Here is a 21,465-nt window from a genome sequence, read left to right as displayed (position 1 = left end):
CATGCCTGAGGTTGGGTAATTTATGAAGAAAATAGGTTTATTTGGCTCACAATTCTGGATGGTGCTAGCATATGCTTGACTTCTGGTGAGGTCTCAAGAAGCTTTAACTCACAGCAGAAGGCAAAAGGGAAGCAGGCATGTCACATGGTGAGAGGGAGAAAGAGAAAAATGCTAAGCTTTTTAAAGCAACCAGCTCTCATGTAAACTCATAAAGTGAGAACTCACTCATTACCATGGGGAGGGCATAAAGCTATTCATGAGGGCTCTGCCCACACAACCCGAACACCTTCCACCAGGCCCACCTCCAACAATGGGAATTACATTTCAACATGAGATTTGGAGGGGACAAATATCCAAACTGTATCACAACCCAAATTAAAGTGTCCAGGTATATTTTTTCCCTTATCAAATTATTTTAAAACCTACAGTATCCTGTGCTGGTGAGAACTAGAAGAAGTGAGAACTTTCATACACTTTTGCTGGAATTGCATATATAAATTTTGACACAGAAATTTCATATCTAGAAACTTATCCCATGGAAATAAGAGCATGACATTTTTATTATTTAGTTTGATATCAGGAGCATTTCCCCATACTAGTAAATGGTTTTTAAAACAATTATTATTTTTTCTACCAACTGTGTATTTCTTCTTTCCATGGTGATGACATAATTTATTTAAGCATTTTCTTATTACTGGGCACTTATATCATTTTGAATATTTTGCTCTTAGGTTTAAGAGACATATAACCAAATCAAATAATGAGTATTGTTTAGATCCTGATTGAAACAAATAGTACAAAGGCATTTTTGAGATTACCTGGAAATTTTGAATATTGAAAGGGTGTTCAATGATACAAAATTAGTATTAATTTGTTTTGTGTTATATTGGCTTTCTTGGATTAGTGTCACATCAGTCTCTCGACTCTTTGCTTAGAGAATTCATTTGTTTACCTCTATATCCTGCATTTTCAAGAAAGATAAGAAGAAGTCACATTTTGATTGTCCCTTTTCAAGGAAAGGAAACCCCAGGGATATAAGGCTCTATTTAGCTCCTTGAGGAGCAGCGAGGGATGGGGGGATACATTCTTTAAAATTCTTTCTTATTCTGTTAAGCCAATAAGAAATTAGGATTGCTTATTTCACCTGGTCTGTGTGCTACATTTTTTGGGAAACATGTTTGCAAATAATTTAAATTCTATCGCTTCTCGGCCTTTTGGCTAAGATCAAGTGCAAATAATTTAAATTCTAAAATAATGCCCTTAAATGAACAAAAAAAAAATTGTGTTTATTAAATACAAACCAACTAGTGAACAATTGAGGCTTAGGTGAGAATTGAGTCAATGGAATGAGAAGTATATTTTTTTCTCATTTCTTTTATTATGAAAATAAGGTCATTCTTTGCATTATAAATAGTACATGCTTATTATAGGTAATATCAATAATGTTCATACTATCACTATTCAAAGATACTAATAATTTAGTGTCTTTTCGTCCTATCTTTTTCCATGTGTAGTTATTATTCAATTTACAATTTGGCATCCTACCATATATATAATTTAACACCTACTCTTTTAACATAAGTATTTATTAATATCGTCATAAATTCTTGTATAACATTCTTTTTAATGACTCCATGATATTCTACCAAGTATATATATATATATATATAACATATAATAGTATTATATATGTAATAGTTTAACTGTCTTACTATTATCAGAAAATATAGTTACTATAAAACCTTTTGAATACAAGTTTTATTTTCTCGTTTCAGATTTCTTATTTCCTTAGCAATGTCCAAATCCTATTTCTTTTCTTTTTTTTTTTTTTTTTTTTGAGACAGGGTCTCACCCTGTTGCCCAGTCTGGAATGCAATAAAGCAGTCATGGCTCACTGTAGCTTTGACCTCTGGGGCTCAAGCAATCCTCCCACTAAGCCTGCTGAGTAGCTGGGGCCACAAGTGTGTGCCATTATGCCTGGCTAATTTTTAAACATATTTTTAGAGATGAGGTCTCCCTATGTTTCCCTGGCTGGTCTCAAGCTCCTGAGCTCAACCCATCTTTCCTCTTCAGTCCCCCAAATTGTTGGGATTACAGGCATGAGCCACCTTGCCCAACTCAGTTTTCAATGTTTGTTAACCACTTGTATTGGCTCTTGAGGACTGTATGTTCATATCATTTACATATTTATTCATCTTTTGGATCCTACAGCTTTGTTTAAATATTAATTATGTGACTTAGTTTCTGTGACTATTTTTTTTCCAGTTTGTTGAGTAACTTTTAAGATTGTTTAGTCTCTTATGAATGCAGTAATTTTTATTTTTATATACAAAATCTATAAATCTTCTAGTTTGTGATTTCTCCAACTTGATTTTAAAATGTTAGATTCAATGACATAGAAAAAATTCCTTGAGCACAAAACTGATTTCTAGACCTTAGAGTAGGAGCCTACAAGGGTTTTCCGTCTCTTTTATCAAGTTGAGGGAGAAGGGAAGATGACACATGGGACTGGCATGAGGGCCTTTATAATCAGAGTAACCAATGCCAGAGAGATTGATGGTGATTCTTGAAGGGAGTGGGAGGAGGCGATTAGCACACTTAGGTTAATGGCATTGGATGGATAAGGAATGGCAAAGTGGAGTGGCCCAACCATGGCATTCTACCTAGTTAGGCTGCAAATGATCACAAGCAAGGTACTCTGCTGTGTCTCTTCTTCCCTACTCAGGGAAATCTCCAGCCCCCTCTAGTTCCCACCCCCAGCTCTGAGTATTATTATAGTGTCTGTAACATCAGCTGCAGCTGGGCATAAAACGATGGAACAGCCTGTCTCTGCTTCTCATGGGTTCAGGAAGTGGTCATTCATTTATCATTGACCACTTAGTACCAGCCACCTACTGTGAGAAGCAAAGCAGACAAGAAGGAAAGAAATGGGCAGATTTGGGATATATTTTGAAGGTAGACTTGAGAGGATTTGTTGAAGGATTGGAGTTAGTGTATGAGAAAGATGAACAAGGATGTTCTCAAGACTGGAGCAAGAAGGTGCCATATCCTGAGATAAGATAAGTAGCAGGAGAAGAAAGTTTGAAGAGTGGTAATCAGGAGATCAATTTTTCACACATTAGGTTTGATAGGCCTTGCAGTGTCCAAAGGGCCCAAAGGGAGATTATGGGACTGGAATTCAGAAGGGAGATCCACGGTAGAGATTTGTCAACAAATAGATGGATGAGAGCATCCAGGAGACAGAGTGACTAGAAAAGTAAAGAGGATGGAAGAATGAGTGCTGGGACTTTCCACTGGGACTAACTTAGAGGGTGAATAGATGAGAATAAACCAGCAAAGGTGACGGAGGAGCAGCCACCAGTGAGGTAAGAGGAAAGCCAGGAGAGTGTGGTGGTATCCTGGAAGCCAAGGAAGAAAGTTTATCAAGCAGGAAAGAGTGATTTGCTGGGTTAAATGATGCTTAATGGTTAATATTGAGTGTCAACTTGATTGGATTGAAGGATGCGAAGTATTGTTCCTGGGTGTGTCTGTGGGGGTGTTGCCAAAGGAGATTAACATTTGAGTCAGTGGACTGGGAGATGCAGACCCACCCTCAATCTGGGTGGGCACCATCTAATCAGCTGCCAGCACGGCTAGGATAAAAGCAGGCAGAAGAATGTGGAAGGACTAGACTGGCTGAGTCTTCTGGCCTCCATCTCTCTCGTGCTGAATGCTTCCTGCCCTCAAACATCAGACTCCAAGTTCTTCAGCTTTTGGACTCTTGGACTTACACCAGTGGTTTGCCAGGGGTTTGTGGGCCTTCGGCCACAGACTGAAGGCTATACTGTCAGCTTTCCTGCTTTTGAGGTTTTGGGACTCAGACTGGCTTCCTGGCTTCTTAGCTTGCAGATGGCCTGTTGTGAGACTTTAACCTAGTGATCGCGTGAGTCAATTCTCCTTATAAACTCCCCTTCATACATTCATCTATCCAATTAGTTCTGTCCCTTTAGATAACCTTGACTAATACAGTGCTGAACATCAGGCAAGTGATAGGCTGAGAACTGACCTCTAGATAGAGCAAATTATTGGAGACTTTGATAAGAGCAGTGTCAGTTGAGTGGTGAAGGCAAAAGCCTGAGGCGTGGCTTCTAAAGAGGATAGAAGGAGGAGAAGCTGGGGCTGTACAGAACTGGGGCATAAAAATGGCCTGTATCTGAAAATAACCCCAAAAATTTATTATTAAAATTAATTTCATTTGTTTCTTTTTAAATTTTTTTCATGTGGCTACTAGAAAAATTTAAATGACAGATGTGGCTCACATTGTATGTCTACTGGACAGCACTGATATAAATAATGCTTTTCATAGTTTTATTATAAAGGGGAGCAGAAGATGGGTGGTAGCTGGTGGTGAAGTGGGGTAAAGAGAAACTTTTTTTCTCCTGAAATGGGAGAATTGCAGTATGTTTGTATGGAGGAATAATATAGTCAAAAAAGTATAAGTTGATGATGCAGCAGAAGAGACAGGGGACAAATGATGTCCTGGAGTAGGTGGGTGCGTTTGGGTTCCAGCACATAGGTGGAGGGTGGCCGAAAGGTTATGGACTGTTCATACAGAGTGACAGGAGAGGAAGCAGAATGTGAGGTTTGCAAACAGAGGTGAGTATTTATGGACGTGGGAGTGCTTGGAAGTTCCTCTTTTGTAATCTTAGTGACATAGGGAGCCAGTTTTCAGCTGAGAAAAGAGGATGGGGGAGGCGGTTCTCTTCTGACACACACTATAGACCACAGAATTCGAAAAAAAAAAAAAATGCTTGCTGCTAGGTCACTTGGAAGACAAGGAGGGGACACCGTAGGGTATAGGGTACTTTGGATTTGCTGGTGGTTCATTACCAAAAACAAAGAATGAAACAATCCATTGGAGACATGTTCCCACTCGGTCATCTTGTCTCCTTCATTTCTTGGATCCCAGTTTTTTTTTTTGTCTGTCTGTCTGTCTGTTTGTTTTATCAAAATAGAAAATAAAAACTCCAGTTCTCTGCTCCTCAGTTTGCTCGGTGTTCAACATAGTTCCTCCCGCTGCAGGCGGAGGCTTGGTTTCTTTAAACTGTTATTGCCACAAAAACGTTTGCATCCAGAGCCCTAAATCTTCCAAGTCCTCCTTTTGTGTTTCTTGTTTTCCTCCTCTTTTTCTGCCTTCAAGAAAGAAGTGAGATGATGATGGCTCTGTCTCAGCGGCTCCCGGGGGGCACCCGCAGGCTGGGAAGGCAGCTTCTCTCTGCAATTTGGCCGCTCCTGGACTTGTTGCAGCCAGGCTTCAAAGAGAAACCACCGCTTCCTCCCCCAGCCCCACGCCAGCCTCAGAGGCAGCTGGGCCTATTGAAACATTCAAGTTTCACTTCAGGCGACTTTAAACATTTGCTTTATTCCAAAACAGCTAAACTTGGAGTTATTTTCAGATATAGGCCATTTTTATGCCCCAGTATATTGTGTGGTTTTGAAGCCTTTTTTCATATCATTAGCTGCAACCCCCAAAGGTTAAAAATAATGATTAAGTAAAATCTTTACACGGATTCCTCTGCTCCCTGGAGGGGACGCTGGGCAGTGTCAAAACTGCCAGACAAGCCAAGCTGTGACAATAGTGACTTAGCTTGCGACTCTTAGGGTTGTCCAAATGATTATATTCTGGTGGGGAGGAACGGGAAAGGGGGCTAAGACACAAATTTGGTTTGGGGTTTGGCGAGGATCAAGATTTTTTAAATGGCTCATGTGCTGAATTTGTTTTCTTTTTCGTTTTTTTTTTTTTTTTTTTCCTTGCTGTCTTGGAGTAATGATCACATAAACATATTCCAAGTTTATTTTCTGTGAAATAGTTGCAGTTCACCTTTGAGCTGATGAGCATCTGCACCTAGAAAACCATAAAAAATGGAAGAGTTTACAAGAGATTTTGAGTTGGCACAACCAGGCAGGGGAGGAGAAAGCACTTAGGACAAGTAAATATTTTACAGCACCTATATTTTCAGACTGTTGCTGCTTCCAAGGCCAGCCTCCTCTCACTCCTGGCTCACTGCTCCTTTCCCTTACTTTCCCTGTGGCTTGCTTTCTTTCTGTCTTCTTTTTTTTTTTAATCTCGAAGTATTTCCATTTAATTCTACCTGCTTCCTCTAGTAGTTAACATGCTAGTTAGCTATTTAAACATTTTATAGATTTCTCTGAGCTTGTCATAATTATTTTCTTGGCTGAGCCTTCTGGAGTCATTCCATGTCAGGAGACAGTCTGAAATAGAAAAACTTTAGGGTGGGTGCAACTGGGTTACACCTGTTGCTAAACAAAACAGGATTTATGAAAACATCAACAAAAACAAGCAAAGCAAATCAGAAAAAAAAGACAGTAAGCAGCCTGCCCTGGTAAATTGCATGCTTCTTTTACTGTTGTCCTCTTTGTGTGAGAGATTCGTTTGGGTTTTGGAAGGGACACTTCAATGCACAACCTCGGTAATCCTCAATGAATTCAGTTAGGGTGAAGCAGATCATACCAAGAGGAGGCTCCTAAGTCAGAATGAATGATTTTTTTTTTTTTTTTGGCGCTAAGGGGTGTTTGAATTTTGACAGCTTGTTGTTCCACATTTTAACAATGGAAGCTATGATGGAACAAAACATGTTTCTAGACATTGTTGCTTTTTTATTTTTAGTGTAGGATTAAGTGTTAGTGTTAAACATTTTGAAAATAAATAAATTTTCTCAATTTTATAATGCTGAAAATTAATGACCATATGGTAAAATACTCTGTGGGTGGAATGCAAGGCATTGAAGGACATTGCCTAATGGAGGTGGGCGTAGTTTTCCTTGACTGCATAAAGGATTTTAAAATCCAACTGGGCTTAATGTTCCATCTAAATCAGCATTCCATGGCATCATGTCAGTTCACCATAAAAATCAGAGAAACTTTCTATTGATCAAGAAAGAAGAAAGAAAGAGAAAGAAAGAGAGAGAGAATGAAAAGAAGAAAGAAAAGGAAGAAAGAAAGAAAAGGAAGAAAGGAAGGAAGGAAAGGAAAGGAAGGAAAGAAAAAGAAGAAAGGAGAGAAAAGGAGGAAGGAAGGAAAGAAAAAGAATGAAGAAAGAAAGAAGAGAGAAAGGGAGGAAGGGAGGAAGGAAGGAGAGAGAAAAGAGACATAAATGCTCTATTGTGAAGATTAATCAACTTTATAAAGGAATAAAAATATTTTGTAGGGATGTGGTAAAGATTCTCATGTGAGGGTTTCCCACTTTCTGCCAGAGTGTAGACACCACTTCAGGTAGTCACATCAGAAAAGGGTGAGAACTTTGCCTTGGACAACAAGAAGATTTTCTTTGCACTTTTTGCAAGAGGTCCAGTTTTTCAAGGGCCTATGACAGAAGTCTGGAGGTAATGAGAAAAGATGAAAACATGATGATTACAAAGGTGGTTCTCAGTGTTTGTTCAGTGAATATTAGGTTGAGCTTTTTCAGCATTTAACTCTTGAAGTTAAGAGTTAAGAGTGGTAAGGGGAGCACTGAGTGCTGATTCAAAGGCCAGATAGCATTTTGCAGCTGTGGGGCTGCACACTGGGCCCTGACCAATGCACCTCATCCCTGCTCCTGCTGGATTTTAACAGGCACCACAGGGCCCTTGGCTGCTTAGGCAGCCAACTTTGCTAAATTGCTTCATGGTTTCCATGATGTGAGGTGAAGTCTACCACAGCTAGTTAGGCATCTTTGCATTTATTTCCTTCGTGTCCCATTGTAAGTTAAGTGATAAACTAGTACTTCAGGGAGTGAAAAGATGGTTCCTTGCCATGCACACTTTGATCTCACTCTGGTGGGAATCATTCCCTTGCCTTATAACTGGCATCTGAACTGATGATACCAAACTGTAAATTTTTAAAATTTTTGTGGTAAAAAACATATAACATAAAATTTACCATCTTAACCATTTCTAAGTGTACAGTTCCTTAGTGTTAAGTATGTTCATATTGTTGTGCAGCCAATCTCCAAAACTTTTTCATCTTGCAAATCTAAAACTATATACCTCTTACTACAATTCTCCATTCTCCCCTTCCCCTAGCCCTGGCAACTACCTTTTACTTTCTGTTTCTGTGAATTTGACCACTCTAGATAACTCTTAAGTGGAATTGTACAGTATTTTTCTTTTTGTAACTGGTTTATTTCACTTTGCATAATGTCATCAAGATTCATCCATGTTGTAGCATGTGTCAGAATTTCCTTCCTTTTAAAGCCTGGACAATATTCCATTGTATGGATAGGCCACATGTTGTTCATTCATTCCTTGAGGGATACTTGGTTGCTTCTACATCCAACTCTGTATTTTGTTATTCAACATAATCTGAGGGGTGATATTGTTCTATTAATATTTCTATAACTATTTGTCCCATGACCTCAATTGTTAATATGAGGCACCTTTGCCCTTCCCAAATCCCTTTACCAATGTTAAGACAGAGTATCAAATTTGAAATAAGGCAGTAGAATAGCCTCAGTTTTCACTGTCTCGTAAGAGCATTTTCTAAAGAATCCACCCAAAGATGACCTGATTCTCTGGGGGAGTGTATCTTATTTGACATACTATTTGTTACTAATTAAGGCTCACACTCTATGAAATGACATGCTGATTTGTAAGATTTTATTCAATAGTGATGCAAGTGATTTTGGTTTGGTAAAAAAAGGATGACTTTAAAGGTTACACTTTTATTGCCAAATGTAGTATTAACTTGTGTTCTGTCTAATCTAGCAATCTTATTCCAACATTCACTCGCAGATGCCTGCATATATTTAGTTTCTCAAATACTCTTTGCACCAGTTTTATCATTCTGCTCATTACCTCATTGACGAATTACGTAAATATTTGCCACATGCTCATGTTTATATGCAAGCCATAGTTATAACTTTAAAAAATTATGTTTTGAATTTCTTTGCTGCCAGAGTAGCCAGCATAAATAACTGCGTTCCTCATTTCAGTGAAGTTTTTGTTGCTAAGCCTTAGAGGGGCCAGGTGATGTCAGAACAGTTAAGCATGAGACCTGCATTACGAAAAAGTAGAAAATGGCTTTCAGCTAACTATAATTATAGAATAAGTTCTTTTTTTTTTTTTTTTTTTTTTTAAAGAAGACTGACCAACAACACAACAACGAATTTAGCTTATAAATATGTTCAAGCATTTTAATCTAATACAATGGCAAAGTAAACCTCTGGGTTGATGTTTGGGCCGAAAACTACCAGCCTCCTCAACTCAACTGTGCAAACATCAGGCCAGGAGGCTGCAGAGACCTCAAGGTGTGTTTCCCACAAGGCATAGTAGGGAGGCTGGCTACACTCACACAGATCTGCAGTTGCAACAGAGGATATAAAAAAATAAATAAAAGGCAAAGTTTCCATAAACTCTGCATTCTCATACCCACCTGCAGCCAAACCTTCTTAATGTGGAGATGTGCCCGTTTCTTGCAAAGGGTTTACTATTATGGTTCTGCTCTGTGCTGGAAAAGTGCAAATGACTGTGGAAAGCAAGCCAAAGAAACAGTTCCTGCTGATTCCTTTCAACTCAGGGGCATGTGTGTGTGCACATATGTGTGTGTGCATGTGCACGCCTGTCTGGGTGGGGGGTGTTACTATACCATACAGACACACAGCCTGGCATTTTAAGTGTCCCAGAAATCAATTTATTCAATATTAGTGAGGAGAGGTAGCTCATTTAAAGGTTAGTCCCTAAAGATAAGGAACATATTCTCAAGGATGGAGGCAATATATCTTAGTTGCCTTCTAATTCCCAGATATTCCTCAAAGACAGACCAGCATCAATTAATCAATGCCTCTCTGAATTCTGCAAAATTTGTTTCTTCTTTTGTCCCATGTGAGAGTGAATGTTAAGATAAATGGTTATTGCTAGACTAAAATTAAAGGAAGTTGAGAAAAGCAAATGATGTATTTCAGTAAGTTAGTAGAAGGCCAGAGGGAATTCTGTTAAAAGCCTCCCCTACAGCTTAATCATTGTCACATTGCAAACTCTACCTTGCTAAAAAGAAACATTTTAAACTATGGCCTCCCTTAATTTTCTCCATCTATGCGTGGGAGCTCTCCTCTGTGAGTTCATCTGTTTGAATTTGACTCTGAATGATTCAATCAGCCAGTGTTGCACCATAATTTGGTAGCCCTTTGGCTAAATGCAAAGGGTTGGTAGTCTCACCCTGGGTATATGCAGACATCTCCCTGGCGTTGTTACATTACCCTGTGGAGTCAGGGGATGACAGACGAAGAAAATTTCTCTGCTGAAGTTAGTGAGACCCCCTCCATTTCTAGGAAATCCTTCTTAATTTTGTGCTTATAATTTAATGAATCTCTGCTTTTCATGATATCTTTGTATTTAGGGTCATTCCAGTCTTTTAAACAAAATTGGTATACAGCTTTTTATGGGGGGCAATGTTTTCAATTTTCACATCGATGCCATCATATTTCAGGAATAACCACAAGTGGTTCATTCTGTAATTCTTCCAGACATTTTATTTTAAACTTTAAACTTGAGGAAACCATGGTCAGTATCAATAAATGTTTATTGAGTGTCAACTGGGTATGAGCGCTGTCCCTGGCACTTTTAACAAGTCTACTCTGAGAGGTCTGCATTTCCAAGATGTTCCATTACCTGGTTTGGGAGTCAGCTGAGTCTTAGAATTATTTTAAGTTCCCAGTTTTGAAAGCCATTATCTGTAAGACAAGAGTGCCCAGTAGTTTTCATTTACTAGGAGTTTATTTTGAGCTAGAAACTGTAGTTAGTCAAGTGTTTTACATGCATTTTTTAATTTGAATCCTCACACCAATCTGCTGAGTTGGTACCCTATTCTTCTGAACCCCCTTTTAGAGGTGAGAGCACTGAGGCTTGCTGAGAACATGCCATCAGCTCCAGTGACACAGCCAGCGTGGAATCTAGTTCAGTCCGGGTGTGCCTGATTCCACAGTCTCTAGGCTACATTATGTGCAGTCTGCTTTTTGGTGGCCTTTTGTTAATTCCCTCTTGGTACCCTGATATTTCAGAAGTTAATGTCATTTAGTTATACATTTTAAACCTTAGGAAACCAAGTCTGCATCAACATTTACTAAGTATTGACTGGATCTGCACTTAATATTTTACACATCTGTTTTGCATGGTCAGGATGTCCAAATTATTTCATTAGCTCATTATTTTGGTCAGATGTATTTCTGAAGGGGACTATAATAATGAAAACTAGCTTAAATTCCCAGTTATTCAGGCTATTTCATTTAAAGACGAAAACAACTGGCAGTTTCAATTCCCCAAGTGTTGAAAAATTGTGGAAAAGAAAAACCCCAAACCAGCTTGTTAACAAATGGCTTAGCGAATGAATCAGCGGGATTGTGTTCTCTCTGGCTCTTTCTGGACGTCTTCTGTGTGTCTCCACAATCTGGGTGCAGTGTGATGCGTTGCTCCACGGAGAAACCACAGTTGAAAGAATAAACAGGGATGACAGAATAAACAGAATAAACCCCGAGTGTGGGGGAAGCTTTGCAAGTCAGGCTCCTTTCACTCACATGCCTGGCCTTCTGGGAATGGGCCCAAAGTTTTCTCTTTGAGAACTGATGTAAACGGCTTATTGCAGCCAGTTTGTTTGATTTCTCATTGACTAGGGCAGGGTCCTGGGCAGGCACTAGCAGACTGAGGCTGCCTTTGGGGGAGCCTCACAAACTGGGCACTGGTCAGTAAACAAACACATGCACAAATGTGCTGAGGAAAGTGGGGACCCGGCACAGCACACACCCATGAACACACACACAGACTGAGGGAGATGACCTCATAGAGAAGAAAAGAATTTATTGTTGTTGATCATTATGGATTCCACCTCCAATTCAATGACACATTTTCTAAAAGATTTCCATTCTTTTGTTTTGTTTGTTTTATTTTATTTTAGTTCTGGGTATGTGTACAGGATGTGCAGGTTTGTTACAGAGGTAAACATGTGCCATGGTGGTTTGCTGCACCTATCAACCCATCACCTAGGTATTAAGCCCAGCACGCATTAGCTGTGTGTCCTAATGCTCTCCCTCCCCGACCCCATCTGCCAATAGGCCCCAGTATGTGTTGTTCCCTTCCTTGTGTCCATGTGTTCTTACTGTTCAGCTCCCACTTACAAGTGAGAACACAAAGTGTTTAGTTTTCTATTCCTGCGTTAGTTTGCTGAGGATGATGGCTTCCAGCTTCATCTGTGTCCCTGCAAAGGACATGCTCTAATTCCTTTTTATGGCTGTATAGGATTCCATGGTGTATACGTACCACATTTTCTTTATCCGGTCTATCACTGATGGGCATTTGGGTTGATTCCATGTCTTTGCTATTTTAAACAGTGCAGCAATGAACATACACGTGCATGTATCTTTGTAATAAAATGATTTCTATTCCTTTGGGTATATACCCAGTAATGGGATTGCTGGTTCAAATGGTATTTCTGGCTCTAGATCTTTGAGGAATCACCACACCATCCTCCACAATGGTTAAAGTAATTTACATTCCCACCAACAGTGTAAAAGCATTCCTAAGATTTCCATTTTATGTTTGTCAAGCACTCTTCTTGGAGGAAAACTAAAGGCATACACTGTCCATAAGAACTGAACACTTAGTGCTGTTAAGTAAGTTGGGTTGAGACTGCAAGACAGGGAAATCGCAGAGGCAGTTGATGCAAGTTGTGAAAGGAAAATGGCAGAAGAAATCTTGCATGCCCATGATGGGGGCACTCAGCAGTGGAAACAGCAAAAAGGGGGACCCATTCTACAGCAGACCTGTCTTTTTCAATAGTGCTATTGGGACCTGGGCGCATGGTCTTGCTGAGAAGAGCTACTAATACCACCTGGGAGTGAGTTGAGCCTTAAAGTCCTTGTCTGTGCAGTCTTGTGTTTTGAGCACTTTCCAGATGGTTCAAGAAGTTTGTAGAACTTATTCATAATTTATGTAGCAAAACAGCTACATTTTGGAGCCTTGATAGTAATATCACAGAGTTGGCCTGGAGGAGAGTCAAAGACAGGGACATATGTGTCACCTGGGCTGCTTTGGAGATCTCAGGACTGTGACAGGACAGTGACATCGGCCCCCAACCGTAGATCATCAGTGTGCACTTATAACCTGGGCTCAGACAGATATGCTGATTCCCAAGATGGCTGCATCTTGTGTTAATGGCACATAATGCAGCCCCTCACTGAGGCTTTCCTGGCAATCTAACCATGGACTGTATGTGCACTCAGTCCTGGAACTCCCAGTCTGAAAGTGCAAAAATGCCTGTTTTGGTGTCTGTTCATTTGCAGTAGTCAGATGAGCCTCTGTCCTCAGGGTCTCTGTTTCCTTCTTCGTGTCCTGTGTCTCCATACTGCTCCTCTTCAAGTGCCATCTGTGAGACTCAGGGTGATCCCCCGACGTTTACAGTCCTTAGCAGTAGGGTTTTCCCTAGTAGTAAATGGGAGAGAATCCTGATTTCTAGTCACCAGGAAGCAGAAGTATGGCTGAGAGACCCTGAAACTCAAGGTCAAGTCTTGCAGGAAGGGAAGAGAATAGCAAGTTGAGCCCTGGCTGATTCAGAGTCCTTTATACTATTGAGATGTACACATTCTTTTTGGATTGTATCACCTGAAAAAGCATGAGGTTTTCACCGTGACATTTATTGTGTTGTCCTTGAAACTCAGAATATTGAGAATGTGGCTGTTAACCAAAGCCTCCTGAACTGAAGGAAGTCTTTTCTTGTACAGTGTGTGAAAGCAGAGAGGAGCTATTCATTGTAGCCTTTGAAGATCACTTCTTAATTTCCCCCTGTGTTCTTATTCTCTAACGATGTGCTTCACTCTTCTTTGGAGAGGAGCCTCCTCTGTGCTGTTTGAGATCAGTACTTCCTACTGCCTTTATCATGGCCTTAGAGAAGTTCTCCTGCTGGATCTAAATGGATCTCACCTTATGAAAGGAGCACCAGAGCCCTGTAGGAAGGCCAGGGCTCTATTTATTTACATTCGAGGTGGTGGCTGTGGAGAAGGAAGATTCAAAACACACAAAGTTATGTATGAATTATGATGTGATATGTTCAGCTTTTAGCTCTCTACTGGGCAGCACTTCAAAGTTTGTTTTCAATGGATTTTCTTCAGGGGGGCCACACCAGCATCCTCCAAATGGGAATCTGAGGATGCTTCCCATCTTACATCACTCACAGATCACTGCCAGAGCAACAAGAAACAGAAACCCTAAAATTTACAGTTTACCGGCTTTGATGTAAGGTGCGGTGGGGACATGAAGCCCAGGCCTCTGAGTAGGACGTAGTTGGATTGGCACAGAAAGCAAACTCTTCTTACTTTCCTCAAGAAGAAGGAAAACTACACTAGCAAATTAAAAATATTAGCAAGCTTCTACTCAGATACATTTAGCTTGATTTGGGTCAAGGTGGGGGAAGGGAAGAGTAAGGAATTCAAACAGCCTGTGCCAAGGATTTGCTGAACATGTTCTTTAAAAAAAATGCTGACGGGCATTAAATGAAGTAACAACTGCAGATTACACGAAGGTAAACACTGCTGCTAATGTTTGACTAAAAGCTAACTGAGGGCTCTAAGTGACTCCCGTTAATTTACAGATCACACCAGTAACAGTCCCTGGGGACTGGGGCTGCTGAAGGTGGGAGATTCGTTTTATAGCCAGAAGCCACGTTTTTAATTTTAGAAAAAGAAAACGGAAGCTGTAGGAACTGATTTAGAAACTTCAGAGGGAGAGAGAGAAAAAGAGGGAGAGAGGGGAGGGAGGAAAGAGAAACAAAGAGTGAGAGGTATAGGGGGGATGAATTGAATGTCTTTGCTGGGCTTGGGATAGAAAAGTGGCTAACAAAAAATACAGCAAGAAACACATCTAACTTTAAATAACTCTTCCAGGAGGAGAGAGTGTGCTAGGATCAAGAGTTAACTATTCCTGTGGGGTAGGGGTCTTAAATTCAAGACTGTGCCAGGGGCTCCATCGACCCCCAAATTAAAGAGTATAAACTGCCTCATGTTATCAAATAAAATTGATTTAATTTTGCAACATTTAGCTTCAAGTGAAAATTTAAATGTATGGTTGTACAGTAAATGATTTTAAAATGATAGTCCCTCCAGCATAGCCTCTCTTGACACAATTTTAAATGCTTTTTAAATGGGATGTGTAGTTTATTTAGTACATAGCAGTTGATGTCCTTAGATTGGGTTTTCATCATGTATTTTAATTTACTAAGGCTGGGATGACCATAGTTGCCTAACAATTCAATGGAACGGAATGGGCTACTTCAGCACTTTTTACTGCATTTTTCCATATAATATCTAAAACTCACCCTGCAACACACACAGGCTATGTTTATGAAAGCAAGGCTTTAACCCTTGCATTTTTCTATGTTTGAATAATTTTCTTAATAAGGCAGAAAAGGTTTGCAAATTTGCACCATGATGTCAGCACGTCATTGTGAAGGAGGTAGGACTGGCCTGCACGTCAGGGATGGAGTCCTGTCCATTTGGTGTTTGCAAACCTTGAGGATCCTCGTGGAAGCCCAGTAACTCCAAAGACCCTTGTTTCTTCCCAAGTTTCTGTCTCCTCTCAGGCAAGGCAAACATATCTGCTGTGCTGGGCCGGTCTTTAGTTTAATCTTAGAGTCTCAAAAACAAACAGTGGTAAGGTCTGGATAACATAGTTATCCATTTCTGTGTTTGCTCAGATGAAACTTTAAAAATGCTAAAATTACCAGGGCAATTTCTCTTAATTGCCCTGGATTATCAGGCTGGAGAAATGGATTGGACAGGTATGTTCTAGTCTATTAAATCTTGTGCTAACTTTACTGATACCGGCTCTTGGACTCTGGCGGCCTATTCTGCTTTTCAGCGTTCTCCAGGAATGCTCCCAGCGTGTTGGAAACCAAACTGCCTATCTGCAGGGACAGCCCTAACACCAAAACTTTTGCTTTACTAGAGAAGCCAGAAGAGAAAAATAATACTGTTGCATCCTCTCTGACTCAGTTGACTCACTTTATGACTTTTATTGTTGGATTCCAAACTCGATGGCTGACCTGCCTGAGGTCATCAGTCCCGTAGGACTATTTTAAAACTTTGAAAATCACAAGGCATTTTCAGTTCTTGCCACTTACGAGTTTGTGCAAATATTCTGATGAGTGATCCTTGAAGATACATTGCTTCTAAATATGAAGGTGTGCCAAGCTCTAGTGAAATTGAAAAAAAAAAAAAGTGGCACTTCAGAATGACCAGAATCAGTAGGCATTGTTTATTACCCTTATCGTCCACATCTGATGTTAAACACAAAGACTAGGAACACCCATGCCTGCCAGGTCAGTTTATTTGTGAACATTGAGGAATGTCTAAGGGGGATTAAGCTTTCATGTATGGAAATGCTTTCTAATTCAAATAACCCACTGTAATTTTTTAAAAAGTGACATGAATTGATGATTGTAGATACTGTCCTACTGTATGACCAAACAACATGATTATAATGATATGGCATTTCCTTTCCTTGTCTTTAACAAAACATATGGCTTTAGGTTACATTTATCTGGGTTTTGGTTCTTCTACTTTAACTTGAAAGACGAAATTTATGCAATTTCTCAAGATCCCGAATCACAAAGTTGGGTAATGGCAAATGGTATCCTAATAACAATAATAGCTGAATTGTATTATGTAGCTATTCAGTGACTGCTCTAAACAACAACCCTAGAGGGCAGATACTATTGTTATTCCATTGCAAGTTTAGGAAGTGAGGCAGAGAGAGAAGTCAGGCATCCCCAGTCACATAGCAGTTGATGCAGGAGCACAGATTCAGCCACACTGCCTGTTTTAATCTAGTTTTGGGCTCTGCCAGCGAGAGGAAATGTTGCCACTGTTTCTTTCCAGGACCAAAGTACATATGCACACTATATTAGCTCCACCGGACTCTGTAATCTAACTTATTTTGGCATGGCAGACCCTTCACGCTAGAGTGGAGGAAGAGGGAATGGATTTATTCTCCATCGTGCCTGAAGAATCCATCTCCTCCTACAATTTAGAACACACATTTTATTTTTAAGAGTGGGCTATTTTATTGGAAAACAATAGTAGCTACACTTAGCTTACTATTAATACATGTCAGAAGTTTTTTGAAGTACTTTCCATTTCTTTTTCATTTTATTCTCACACTATGAAGTAGACAGTATTATCATCTCCATGTTATAAATGGGTATACTGAAACACAGATGAGTCATGTCACTTACTTCTAATTGTCTAGTTAGAGGGACACAGAGACGGGCTCACATCCAGGTAGCCAGGTCCCATGGTCCATGCTCTTAACACTACACTCTCTTTCCAATGAGCTGATAACTAGTCAGGTGATGCGAGTGTTAGCAATAAAATGATCTGGACTGAGTTCTATCACAGCTGATAGAATTGCAGAATTATCCATTTTACCATTAACAAGAGCAGTGCTGCCCCCCATTTCTACCACTGTCATTGTAGAACATTCCAGAAGAAAGGTCCTAGGAGGAGCTATAGAGGCTTGTGTTGTTCTCCCAGCATCTCAGACTGTGTGATATCTAACTCTTACTTCTCTTTTTTATACCTTGGTTCTCCTGCCTTGGAATAATAAACCCAATAACAATAGCCTCTTTTTATTTGTGGTGTTTTCCAGTTTACAAAGCGATTTCTCACACTGGGTAATGTGAACCTCACTATGGTTCTATAGGGTGTGTTCAATCTTCATTGTATTGATGAGGAAACTGTACTTCAGGAACACACAAGGCCACAAAACTGGTCAAAACGGGCTGGACGCAGTGGCTCACACCTGTAATCCCAGCACTTTAGGAGGCTGAGGTGGGTAGATCATGAGGTCAGGAGTTCAAGATCAGCCTGGCCAAGATGGTGAAACCCTGTCTCTACTAAAAATACAAGAAAATTAGCCAGGCGTGGTGGGATGCGCCTGTAATCCCGGATACTCTGGAGGCTGAGGCAGAGATTGCTTAAACCTGGAGGGGCAGAGGTTGCAGTGAGCCAAGATCACACCACTGCACTCCAGCCTAGGTGACAGAGCAAGACTCCATCTCAAAAACAAAAAACAAACAAAAAAAAAAGTCAAAACGGGCTGGACTTAAAACCTGGCTTTATAATCTCCTATCCCTTATCCCTATTCCCAAATCCTCCTGCAGTGAGAAATAACCTCTTGTAGCAGCCATTTCAGTGGGAGCCAAAGCACTTCACAAAACTCTCTCCTTGTTCTTTGGAACAAGTCTCTATGAAGTGGTCCAAGCAGCCACCAGAACTGGTTGGAGACCACCCACATATGCTGCCCGCACTGTATTTTATGCCTGAACTAACTTGCCATGTAGACATCTTACCGTAGTGGTTGACGATATTGGAACTACTTAGATGAAAGAACACCTAAGCCCCTGGTGGGCTTCTGTGGAACTGTGTGGGTCCATGGCACAGATAGGGCTGCAGTGACAGCACTCTGTGCAGAGGAGAAAAGCGTGCTTACAATAAACGGGCCTTTGGCGTCCACCTAGTGCAGTTGGAGAGAAGTGTTGCTTTTTCCTAGAGAAAAGAAATGAACAAGACCCGTTGATAGTGAATGAGTTGGGGCCCCATGCTCCCCTTTCTCTGCCATGCCCTTCAGGTGGGATGCTGGCACAGGGAGGATTAGATGTCTAGCCTACTTACTCATTCCACCTTACAGTTCACAAGGATGGAGCTTAGCTGGAGGCTGAATGCTGGAACCCCATCTGAGCATTTCAGAATAGCCTAGGCCGTTTCCACAGGTCTGAATCTGTGACCTAGGGGCAGGCTCTTAGAACAACATATTCTCATATAATGTGACTAAGGTGTCCGTAAGAAAAGCTAACATCCCCTGCTCTAATCAGGCAGAAAGGAGTGAGAGGAGGAAGAGAGAGGAACCTGGAGAAAAAATATGCAATAAAGACCTGTAAAAGGAAAACTCACAAAGCCCTTCTCTGAAGAGCCTTTAAGATGGAGTTTACCAGCAAGGTACTAGCAGACACATACGAGCAGGTTAACATCCCTGAAATAAAGCAGGAGCCAGTAATAACAGGGTCGGGCAACAGAAAGCTACAGCTGGTAAGGAAGTCAGCAGCACCACACCATTAGATCCAGCAATTACTTTAGATACAGGGTGGGGTCCCCAGCTCTGCAGCACACACACTCGGGCTGGAGAAACAGGCTCTGCCTCTGGGAAAGCATTCTCCACCCTGGGGTACAGATCCCTGGAGCCTTAAGAAGGCGTTGCAGAAAAATTAAGCGTTATCTCGTCTGAGTCCCCTAGACTGGGTTAGAAGTTGCTTGCCTGATTATTGCATGCAGCTGGAACAGTCTTGGTGTAGGGAGGGATCTGGGCTGAGGGGAGAGGGGAGAGGGGAGAGGGGAGAGGGTGCAACTTTGCCGGTTGCAGGGCTGTTTTGAGATAGGGTGCTTGCTACTGTGATTGGAGCCCGGACTTGCAGATCTGCTTGTCATCACTTACCCTCTCTTGGTGGTTTGGGCATGCACTTCTTTGGGGGAACAAACAAAATTTTTAAAGTTCTTGAGTTTGGCAGCAGCAGCCAATCACTTGCCTCCCTGTTACCCTCCTCCCTTTTCTCTAAAGTAGTCAAATGCCAGCTTCTATTTCACTAGTTTCTATTTCTGTGAAAAACATTTCAGAACTGCTTTTCTCATCCTTCCCACTAAAAATCAAACATCCCACCCCGCCACCCTCCTGTTCTGTGCTGGAAGGGTTGGCCCACACTCACCGGATGTGTTCCCTCCTCAGTCGTGGCCAGCACCAGGTGGTTGCTGCCATCAGATGATGTTCTGCCCTGGCAAGCACATGTTTTTAAGTGACTGTGCAGTACCCAGGCTTATAAAAACAAATGCACCCAGATGAAATTCCAGCAGCCCATGGAGATATGCTGAAATTCTCTGACCTTGCTGAGCTGGGCTTTGGCTTCACGTCTCCCCTCAGGCAGACCTGTATACATCTTCATTCATGTGCCTATTTTAGTCATTGCAAAATGCTTTATAATAATTCTAGACATGAAATGTGCACAGGAGGACTCTAGTTTGGAGCACAGTCTTTAGGATCAGAACCTCGGCTTGAATTTTGATGCAATATATCCATATAAGTAAGCCTTTTTCACCTCTGTGCCACAGTTTTCCCGTCTACAAAATGGGATAGCAGCAACACCTGTCTGTATAGGGGTCTTGTCAGAATTGAATGAGATAAATGTTATGTATTTAGCGCAGTTCCTGGTACATAGACAAACATTAGTTCAATAAAGTTTTGCTAGTATTATCATTTCCTTGTTTTTCCAAAAAGTAGCTAATCTGAGCACACATCTGTTTATAGGAGGAGGTCTGATGGCTGGGAGGATGGGAAGAAGGAACCCACGATGAAGCAAAAGTCACATTTAACTTTGTCCTCACCATTCCTCTCCTGGGCCTGTCCTAAACGGGAAGCTGGGGGAGGATAGAGTGCTGGAATGCTGCAGAAGTCTCATGGGAGGGCGCTTGGTGTTCACCACAGTGTACAGTGTTGCACGACCAGGTTGGCACTTTGCATGTGGGAAACCATCAGAGAATGGTAGGGGATGCTTAAGAGGCATCACTGGACTCCTATGGCACCACAGACCAGAGCCTTCCCTTCCCTTCCTCTCCCACAGATGCAAATTTGAATGCTTGGGCTCAGTGGAACACCTGAAGGAAGCTGGTGAGGCACATGTCCCGTTATGCCTTCCAAGTGTCCTGCAACCAGTTCATGCCTGTCAGCATCTTTGCCGGTGGACTCTGTGAGTCAGCAAATCTACAGAGCAGAGAGCCACAAGTGGGGACAGATGTGTTCAAATCCCATTTAAATCAGTGATTCTCAAACCAGGAGTTGTCATGGTACTGGCCTTGAGTGAGCTGGACCAAGGGAAGTGGTAGAATTCCCCATGAAGGACCAAGCAAGCAGATGGAAGTTTCTCCATTTTAACGTTTTCTGAGTCAATTTAAAAAACACCTAGTGCCTTTTTCTGTCCATAGTGCTAAGCAATTTGCCAAGCAAGTAAACAATTAACCAGGGCATATTGAGAGAGAGAGAGAGAAGAGATGATCCCGAGATAGCGACCAAGATGAAGGAGAGAGAGGACTCGCGCGCAGAAGAAAAACCTGATGAAATAAATAAGTAAGGCAACTTCTTTTTGTAGCGTACAATGCCGATATTTTGTGCTTGAGATAAAGTGGCCCTACCTGATCAGCTGCAGACTTTGGTGGATAGCAGAGTTGGTGTGCCTGTGGGTTTGAATTTAAGCCTACCCAAATGTGCTTTTCTCCCACCTATTTGAACCTTGCATGTTTCCAGGATAAGAATTAACATAAGCTATAAATATTCTTCCAGGACTAGTTATTAACTGTGAATGCTGAGAGGCCTTGACAAATATAAAATGTTATATATATAAGCCCAA

The 21,465-nt window shown here is 41.1% G+C and overlaps 2 long non-coding RNA genes across 2 annotated transcripts in view; one reads left to right on the top strand and one right to left on the bottom strand.

Moving 5' to 3' along the window:
• Positions 1-20,567, top strand: part of LOC108530722 (uncharacterized) — a 239,642-nt gene extending 219,075 nt beyond the window's left edge. Inside the window, exon 6 of the long non-coding RNA XR_001885933.1 lies at positions 20,370-20,567. This is a non-coding gene — a long non-coding RNA (uncharacterized LOC108530722). The remainder of the gene's footprint in view (positions 1-20,369) is intronic.
• Positions 13,504-19,944, bottom strand: LOC108530723 (uncharacterized). Its single transcript, XR_001885934.1, has 3 exons — positions 19,774-19,944; positions 18,507-18,562; positions 13,504-14,011 (listed from the first exon to the last, which is right to left on the bottom strand). It is a non-coding gene; the product is annotated as an uncharacterized LOC108530723 (long non-coding RNA).
• Positions 20,568-21,465: the final 898 nt, after the last annotated feature.

Source organism: Rhinopithecus bieti, unplaced genomic scaffold (genome assembly GCF_001698545.2).
Source record: "Rhinopithecus bieti isolate Rb0 unplaced genomic scaffold, ASM169854v2 scaffold_7398, whole genome shotgun sequence".
Lineage (NCBI taxonomy): Eukaryota > Metazoa > Chordata > Mammalia > Primates > Cercopithecidae > Rhinopithecus > Rhinopithecus bieti.
This window is presented reverse-complemented; position numbering and strand designations above follow the sequence as displayed.